The sequence below is a fragment of the Salvelinus fontinalis genome, unplaced genomic scaffold (genome assembly GCF_029448725.1).
Source record: "Salvelinus fontinalis isolate EN_2023a unplaced genomic scaffold, ASM2944872v1 scaffold_0361, whole genome shotgun sequence".
Lineage (NCBI taxonomy): Eukaryota > Metazoa > Chordata > Actinopteri > Salmoniformes > Salmonidae > Salvelinus > Salvelinus fontinalis.
This window is the reverse complement of record NW_026600570.1, coordinates 166,913-175,675: the sequence shown is the minus strand read 5'-3', so window position 1 is coordinate 175,675 and position 8,763 is coordinate 166,913.

The window sequence follows — 8,763 nt, the reverse complement described above, 5'->3', positions numbered from 1 at the left end:
ATCTGTCCCTGGAGAAATGTACAGTCTAGTTAACATGTTTAGTATCTGTCCCTGGAGAAATGTACAGTCTAGTTAACATGTTTAGTATCTGTCCCTGGAGAAATGTACAGTCTAGTTAACATGTTTAGTATCTGTCCCTGGAGAAATGTACAGTCTAGTTAACATGTTCACTATCTGTCCCTGGAGAATTGTACAGTCTAGTTAACATGTTTAGTATCTGTCCCTGGAGAATTGTACAGTCTAGTTAACATGTTCACTATCTGTCCCTGGAGAAATGTACAGTCTAGTTAACATGTTTAGTGTCTGTCCCTGGAGAAATGTACAGTCTAGTTAACATGTTTAGTATCTGTCCCTGGAGAAATGTACAGTCTAGTTAACATGTTCACTATCTGTCCCTGGAGAATTGTACAGTCTAGTTAACATGTTTAGTATCTGTCCCTGGAGAATTGTACAGTCTAGTTAACATGTTTAGTATCTGTCCCTGGAGAAATGTACAGTCTAGTTAACATGTTCACTATCTGTCCCTGGAGAAATGTACAGTCTAGTTAACATGTTCACTATCTGTCCCTGGAGAAATGTACAGTCTAGTTAACATGTTCACTATCTGTACCTGGAGAAATGTACAGTCTAGTTAACATGTTTACTATCTGTCCCTGGAGAAATGTACAGTCTAGTTAACATGTTTAGTATCTGTCCCTGGAGAAATGTACAGTCTAGTTAACATGTTTAGTATCTGTCCCTGGAGAAATGTACAGTCTAGTTAACATGTTCACTATCTGTCCCTGGAGAAATGTACAGTCTAGTTAACATGTTTAGTGTCTGTCCCTGGAGAAATGTACAGTCTAGTTAACATGTTCACTATCTGTCCCTGGAGAAATGTACAGTCTAGTTAACATGTTTAGTATCTGTCCCTGGAGAAATGTACAGTCTAGTTAACATGTTTAGTATCTGTCCCTGGAGAAATGTACAGTCTAGTTAACATGTTTAGTATCTGTCCCTGGAGAAATGTACAGTCTAGTTAACATGTTCACTATCTGTCCCTGGAGAAATGTACAGTCTAGTTAACATGTTCACTATCTGTCCCTGGAGAAATGTACAGTCTAGTTAACATGTTTAGTATCTGTCCCTGGAGAAATGTACAGTCTAGTTAACATGTTTAGTATCTGTCCCTGGAGAAATGTACAGTCTAGTTAACATGTTTAGTATCTGTCCCTGGAGAAATGTACAGTCTAGTTAACATGTTCACTATCTGTCCCTGGAGAAATGTACAGTCTAGTTAACATGTTCACTATCTGTCCCTGGAGAAATGTACAGTCTAGTTAACATGTTTAGTATCTGTCCCTGGAGAAATGTACAGTCTAGTTAACATGTTTAGTATCTGTCCCTGGAGAAATGTACAGTCTAGTTAACATGTTTAGTATCTGTCCCTGGAGAAATGTACAGTCTAGTTAACATGTTCACTATCTGTCCCTGGAGAAATGTACAGTCTAGTTAACATGTTTAGTATCTGTCCCTGGAGAAATGTACAGTCTAGTTAACATGTTTAGTATCTGTCCCTGGAGAAATGTACAGTCTAGTTAACATGTTTAGAATCTGTCCCTGGAGAAATGTACAGTCTAGTTAACATGTTTACTATCTGTCCCTGGAGAAATGTACAGTCTAGTTAACATGTTTAGTATCTGTCCCTGGATAAATGTACAGTCTAGTTAACATGTTCACTATCTGTCCCTGGAGAAATGTACAGTCTAGTTAACATGTTTAGTGTTTACTATCTGTCCCTGGAGAAATGTACAGTCTAGTTAACATGTTTAGTATCTGTCCCTGGAGAAATGTACAGTCTAGTTAACATGTTTAGTATCTGTCCCTGGAGAAATGTACAGTCTAGTTAACATGTTTACTATCTGTCCCTGGAGAAATGTACAGTCTAGTTAACATGTTTAGTATCTGTCCCTGGAGAAATGTACAGTCTAGTTAACATGTTCAGTATCTGTCCCTGGAGAAATGTACAGTCTAGTTAACATGTTCACTATCTGTCCCTGGAGAAATGTACAGTCTAGTTAACATGTTCAGTATCTGTCCCTGGAGAAATGTACAGTCTAGTTAACATGTTCACTATCTGTCCCTGGAGAAATGTACAGTCTAGTTAACATGTTCACTATCTGTCCCTGGAGAAATGTACAGTCTAGTTAACATGTTCACTATCTGTCCCTGGAGAAATGTACAGTCTAGTTAACATGTTTAGTATCTGTCCCTGGAGAAATGTACAGTCTAGTTAACATGTTTAGTATCTGTCCCTGGAGAAATGTACAGTCTAGTTAACATGTTCACTATCTGTCCCTGGAGAAATGTACAGTCTAGTTAACATGTTTAGTATCTGTCCCTGGAGAAATGTACAGTCTAGTTAACATGTTTAGTATCTGTCCCTGGAGAAATGTACAGTCTAGTTAACATGTTTAGAATCTGTCCCTGGAGAAATGTACAGTCTAGTTAACATGTTTACTATCTGTCCCTGGAGAAATGTACAGTCTAGTTAACATGTTTAGTATCTGTCCCTGGATAAATGTACAGTCTAGTTAACATGTTCACTATCTGTCCCTGGAGAAATGTACAGTCTAGTTAACATGTTTAGTGTTTACTATCTGTCCCTGGAGAAATGTACAGTCTAGTTAACATGTTCACTATCTGTCCCTGGAGAAATGTACAGTCTAGTTAACATGTTTAGTATCTGTCCCTGGAGAAATGTACAGTCTAGTTAACATGTTTAGTATCTGTCCCTGGAGAAATGTACAGTCTAGTTAACATGTTCACTATCTGTCCCTGGAGAAATGTACAGTCTAGTTAACATGTTCACTATCTGTCCCTGGAGAAATGTACAGTCTAGTTAACATGTTTAGTATCTGTCCCTGGAGAAATGTACAGTCTAGTTAACATGTTCACTATCTGTCCCTGGAGAAATGTACAGTCTAGTTAACATGTTCACTATCTGTCCCTGGAGAAATGTACAGTCTAGTTAACATGTTTAGTATCTGTCCCTGGAGAAATGTACAGTCTAGTTAACATGTTCACTATCTGTCCCTGGAGAAATGTACAGTCTAGTTAACATGTTTAGTATCTGTCCCTGGAGAAATGTACAGTCTAGTTAACATGTTCACTATCTGTCCCTGGAGAAATGTACAGTCTAGTTAACATGTTCACTATCTGTCCCTGGAGAAATGTACAGTCTAGTTAACATGTTCAGTATCTGTCCCTGGAGAAATGTACAGTCTAGTTAACATGTTTAGTATCTGTCCCTGGAGAAATGTACAGTCTAGTTAACATGTTCACTATCTGTCCCTGGAGAAATGTACAGTCTAGTTAACATGTTTACTATCTGTCCCTGGAGAAATGTACAGTCTAGTTAACATGTTCAGTATCTGTCCCTGGAGAAATGTACAGTCTAGTTAACATGTTTAGTGTTTAGTATCTGTCCCTGGAGAAATGTACAGTCTAGTTAACATGTTCACTATCTGTCCCTGGAGAAATGTACAGTCTAGTTAACATGTTCACTATCTGTCCCTGGAGAAATGTACAGTCTAGTTAACATGTTTAGTATCTGTCCCTGGATAAATGTACAGTCTAGTTAACATGTTCACTATCTGTCCCTGGAGAAATGTACAGTCTAGGAAACATGTTTAGTGTTTACTATCTGTCCCTGGAGAAATGTACAGTCTAGTTAACATGTTCACTATCTGTCCCTGGAGAAATGTACAGTCTAGTTAACATGTTTAGTATCTGTCCCTGGAGAAATGTACAGTCTAGTTAACATGTTTAGTATCTGTCCCTGGAGAAATGTACAGTCTAGTTAACATGTTTAGTATCTGTCCCTGGATAAATGTACAGTCTAGTTAACATGTTCACTATCTGTCCCTGGAGAAATGTACAGTCTAGTTAACATGTTTAGTGTTTACTATCTGTCCCTGGAGAAATGTACAGTCTAGTTAACATGTTCACTATCTGTCCCTGGAGAAATGTACAGTCTAGTTAACATGTTTAGTATCTGTCCCTGGAGAAATGTACAGTCTAGTTAACATGTTTAGTATCTGTCCCTGGAGAAATGTACAGTCTAGTTAACATGTTCACTATCTGTCCCTGGAGAAATGTACAGTCTAGTTAACATGTTTAGTATCTGTCCCTGGAGAAATGTACAGTCTAGTTAACATGTTCACTATCTGTCCCTGGAGAAATGTACAGTCTAGTTAACATGTTTAGTATCTGTCCCTGGAGAAATGTACAGTCTAGTTAACATGTTCACTATCTGTCCCTGGAGAAATGTACAGTCTAGTTAACATGTTCACTATCTGTCCCTGGAGAAATGTACAGTCTAGTTAACATGTTCAGTATCTGTCCCTGGAGAAATGTACAGTCTAGTTAACATGTTTAGTATCTGTCCCTGGAGAAATGTACAGTCTAGTTAACATGTTCACTATCTGTCCCTGGAGAAATGTACAGTCTAGTTAACATGTTTACTATCTGTCCCTGGAGAAATGTACAGTCTAGTTAACATGTTTAGTATCTGTCCCTGGAGAAATGTACAGTCTAGTTAACATGTTTAGTGTTTAGTATCTGTCCCTGGAGAAATGTACAGTCTAGTTAACATGTTTAGTATCTGTCCCTGGAGAAATGTACAGTCTAGTTAACATGTTTAGTGTCTGTCCCTGAAGAAATGTACAGTCTAGTTAACATGTTTACTATCTGTCCCTGGAGAAATGTACAGTCTAGTTAACATGTTTAGTATCTGTCCCTGGAGAAATGTACAGTCTAGTTAACATGTTTAGTATCTGTCCCTGGAGAAATGTACAGTCTAGTTAACATGTTTAGTATCTGTCCCTGGAGAAATGTACAGTCTAGTTAACATGTTTACTATCTGTCACTGGAGAAATGTACAGTCTAGTTAACATGTTTAGTATCTGTCCCTGGAGAAATGTACAGTCTAGTTAACATGTTCAGTATCTGTCCCTGGAGAAATGTACAGTCTAGTTAACATGTTCACTATCTGTCCCTGGAGAAATGTACAGTCTAGTTAACATGTTCACTATCTGTCCCTGGAGAAATGTACAGTCTAGTTAACATGTTTAGTATCTGTCCCTGGAGAAATGTACAGTCTAGTTAACATGTTTAGTATCTGTCCCTGGAGAAATGTACAGTCTAGTTAACATGTTCACTATCTGTCCCTGGAGAAATGTACAGTCTAGTTAACATGTTTAGTATCTGTCCCTGGAGAAATGTACAGTCTAGTTAACATGTTTAGTATCTGTCCCTGGAGAAATGTACAGTCTAGTTAACATGTTTAGAATCTGTCCCTGGAGAAATGTACAGTCTAGTTAACATGTTTACTATCTGTCCCTGGAGAAATGTACAGTCTAGTTAACATGTTTAGTATCTGTCCCTGGATAAATGTACAGTCTAGTTAACATGTTCACTATCTGTCCCTGGAGAAATGTACAGTCTAGTTAACATGTTTAGTGTTTACTATCTGTCCCTGGAGAAATGTACAGTCTAGTTAACATGTTCACTATCTGTCCCTGGAGAAATGTACAGTCTAGTTAACATGTTTAGTATCTGTCCCTGGAGAAATGTACAGTCTAGTTAACATGTTTAGTATCTGTCCCTGGAGAAATGTACAGTCTAGTTAACATGTTCACTATCTGTCCCTGGAGAAATGTACAGTCTAGTTAACATGTTTAGTATCTGTCCCTGGAGAAATGTACAGTCTAGTTAACATGTTTAGTATCTGTCCCTGGAGAAATGTACAGTCTAGTTAACATGTTTAGAATCTGTCCCTGGAGAAATGTACAGTCTAGTTAACATGTTTACTATCTGTCCCTGGAGAAATGTACAGTCTAGTTAACATGTTTAGTATCTGTCCCTGGATAAATGTACAGTCTAGTTAACATGTTCACTATCTGTCCCTGGAGAAATGTACAGTCTAGTTAACATGTTTAGTGTTTACTATCTGTCCCTGGAGAAATGTACAGTCTAGTTAACATGTTCACTATCTGTCCCTGGAGAAATGTACAGTCTAGTTAACATGTTTAGTATCTGTCCCTGGAGAAATGTACAGTCTAGTTAACATGTTTAGTATCTGTCCCTGGAGAAATGTACAGTCTAGTTAACATGTTCACTATCTGTCCCTGGAGAAATGTACAGTCTAGTTAACATGTTCACTATCTGTCCCTGGAGAAATGTACAGTCTAGTTAACATGTTTAGTATCTGTCCCTGGATAAATGTACAGTCTAGTTAACATGTTCACTATCTGTCCCTGGAGAAATGTACAGTCTAGTTAACATGTTTAGTGTTTACTATCTGTCCCTGGAGAAATGTACAGTCTAGTTAACATGTTCACTATCTGTCCCTGGAGAAATGTACAGTCTAGTTAACATGTTTAGTATCTGTCCCTGGAGAAATGTACAGTCTAGTTAACATGTTTAGTATCTGTCCCTGGAGAAATGTACAGTCTAGTTAACATGTTCACTATCTGTCCCTGGAGAAATGTACAGTCTAGTTAACATGTTCACTATCTGTCCCTGGAGAAATGTACAGTCTAGTTAACATGTTTAGTATCTGTCCCTGGAGAAATGTACAGTCTAGTTAACATGTTCACTATCTGTCCCTGGAGAAATGTACAGTCTAGTTAACATGTTCACTATCTGTCCCTGGAGAAATGTACAGTCTAGTTAACATGTTTAGTATCTGTCCCTGGAGAAATGTACAGTCTAGTTAACATGTTCACTATCTGTCCCTGGAGAAATGTACAGTCTAGTTAACATGTTCACTATCTGTCCCTGGAGAAATGTACAGTCTAGTTAACATGTTTAGTATCTGTCCCTGGAGAAATGTACAGTCTAGTTAACATGTTCACTATCTGTCCCTGGAGAAATGTACAGTCTAGTTAACATGTTTAGTATCTGTCCCTGGAGAAATGTACAGTCTAGTTAACATGTTCACTATCTGTCCCTGGAGAAATGTACAGTCTAGTTAACATGTTCACTATCTGTCCCTGGAGAAATGTACAGTCTAGTTAACATGTTCAGTATCTGTCCCTGGAGAAATGTACAGTCTAGTTAACATGTTTAGTATCTGTCCCTGGAGAAATGTACAGTCTAGTTAACATGTTCACTATCTGTCCCTGGAGAAATGTACAGTCTAGTTAACATGTTTACTATCTGTCCCTGGAGAAATGTACAGTCTAGTTAACATGTTTAGTATCTGTCCCTGGAGAAATGTACAGTCTAGTTAACATGTTTAGTGTTTAGTATCTGTCCCTGGAGAAATGTACAGTCTAGTTAACATGTTTAGTATCTGTCCCTGGAGAAATGTACAGTCTAGTTAACATGTTTAGTGTCTGTCCCTGGAGAAATGTACAGTCTAGTTAACATGTTTACTATCTGTCCCTGGAGAAATGTACAGTCTAGTTAACATGTTTAGTATCTGTCCCTGGAGAAATGTACAGTCTAGTTAACATGTTTAGTATCTGTCCCTGGAGAAATGTACAGTCTAGTTAACATGTTTAGTATCTGTCCCTGGAGAAATGTACAGTCTAGTTAACATGTTTAGTATCTGTCCCTGGAGAAATGTACAGTCTAGTTAACATGTTCACTATCTGTCCCTGGAGAAATGTACAGTCTAGTTAACATGTTCACTATCTGTCCCTGGAGAAATGTACAGTCTAGTTAACATGTTCACTATCTGTCCCTGGAGAAATGTACAGTCTAGTTAACATGTTTAGTATCTGTCCCTGGAGAAATGTACAGTCTAGTTAACATGTTTAGTATCTGTCCCTGGAGAAATGTACAGTCTAGTTAACATGTTCACTATCTGTCCCTGGAGAAATGTACAGTCTAGTTAACATGTTTAGTATCTGTCCCTGGAGAAATGTACAGTCTAGTTAACATGTTTAGTATCTGTCCCTGGAGAAATGTACAGTCTAGTTAACATGTTTAGAATCTGTCCCTGGAGAAATGTACAGTCTAGTTAACATGTTTACTATCTGTCCCTGGAGAAATGTACAGTCTAGTTAACATGTTTAGTATCTGTCCCTGGATAAATGTACAGTCTAGTTAACATGTTCACTATCTGTCCCTGGAGAAATGTACAGTCTAGTTAACATGTTTAGTATCTGTCCCTGGAGAAATGTACAGTCTAGTTAACATGTTCACTATCTGTCCCTGGAGAAATGTACAGTCTAGTTAACATGTTTAGTGTTTACTATCTGTCCCTGGAGAAATGTACAGTCTAGTTAACATGTTCACTATCTGTCCCTGGAGAAATGTACAGTCTAGTTAACATGTTTAGTATCTGTCCCTGGAGAAATGTACAGTCTAGTTAACATGTTTAGTATCTGTCCCTGGAGAAATGTACAGTCTAGTTAACATGTTCACTATCTGTCCCTGGAGAAATGTACAGTCTAGTTAACATGTTTAGTATCTGTCCCTGGAGAAATGTACAGTCTAGTTAACATGTTTAGTATCTGTCCCTGGAGAAATGTACAGTCTAGTTAACATGTTTAGAATCTGTCCCTGGAGAAATGTACAGTCTAGTTAACATGTTTACTATCTGTCCCTGGAGAAATGTACAGTCTAGTTAACATGTTTAGTATCTGTCCCTGGATAAATGTACAGTCTAGTTAACATGTTCACTATCTGTCCCTGGAGAAATGTACAGTCTAGTTAACATGTTTAGTGTTTACTATCTGTCCCTGGAGAAATGTACAGTCTAGTTAACAT